Genomic DNA, 1,241 nt, shown 5'->3' with positions numbered 1-1,241 from the left:
TTCCCATCTCTAAAAATGGTTTTCAATTGTTAAAACCAATTTGAGGAAGATGACCACTTTATTTTCACTTAATTTACACTTTATTTTCAATTTACCATTTTTTTCCTTATGTTATAAACTTATAAATTAATAAAAACATTGAATTAGTTCCTGCTAATTGGTGAATTTTGGTTTAAATATTGACAGGGACAAAATTTGGGTGCTTTAAATCAAATAGAAGCAAAGAATGGATTAAATTGAAGCATAAAAAATAGAATAGGGGCTCAAATCGTAAATTTGGGACATTTGAGGGGTTGGCCAGATTTTTGACCTTGTAATAGCCAAATTTAATGGGAAGGTGGAACTAGCTAATTTTAGTCTATGGTTTATGTATAAATAGGTGGTATGGTACACTTGAAAAGACACACTTGAATTCACTTTGAATTGAATAGAATTACTTTTTTCCCTTCTAATTTCACGCATACAAATTTGTTTAATTGCTTTCCAACTTCCTTCCCTTTCCAACTTCCATCATTTTCATTCAAAGCCACTCCATAACCAATCAATTACTAAATTAAAATTAGCCTTAGGCCGGTATTCTTTTCAGTCAATAATCGTGAGAAATTGTAATCGTACTAAAAATCCTTCAAATCAGTATTCACCATCTCTCCATAATATCGAGATTTAAAAATTCATCTATTAAAGTTAACTTGATTTTAATTCAAAAAGCGCGTTGGGTTGGAGTCATTTTGGTATACAATTGGGAAGATGAGTCGATCATGCTGTATTTAGATTTCTGCAAACAAGTTAAGGGAGATTGTGATCAGATTTAAATGTCTCGCGCAATGAGGCTGTTAATCTGAGTTGGGTTCTCGAACGCAGGCTGCACGTTTATCGCGGTTAGACAATCAGTAAGGTTGGTTTGCAGGGCATACCGTGTCAACTACGAGAATAAGAATTGCGGTTAGGACGTTCTTAGCCGCTATAACTACTTATTGTTTGGAGAAGAAAACTAATTTCAAAGATCGATTCAAAAACCAAAATCCATCGAGTCTAGGGCTAAAGCTTATAACTCTATTTGAATATCTGAATTTATTTATCAATTTAATTTATTTTTATTTTGATTTTTATTTAATTGTTTTATTTATGTATTTTTTATAGGTTTTAGTTTGGCTTATTGGTCATAGATTTTTTCTAGTCATTTCGAACTCCCCTGAATTATATACTTTTATATTTGAGTTAGTAGGATTATTCAGTTTGAC

The sequence above is a fragment of the Gossypium hirsutum genome, chromosome D01 (genome assembly GCF_007990345.1).
Source record: "Gossypium hirsutum isolate 1008001.06 chromosome D01, Gossypium_hirsutum_v2.1, whole genome shotgun sequence".
Classification (NCBI taxonomy): Eukaryota; Viridiplantae; Streptophyta; class Magnoliopsida; order Malvales; family Malvaceae; genus Gossypium; species Gossypium hirsutum.
Note: the sequence above shows the minus strand (reverse complement) of the source record.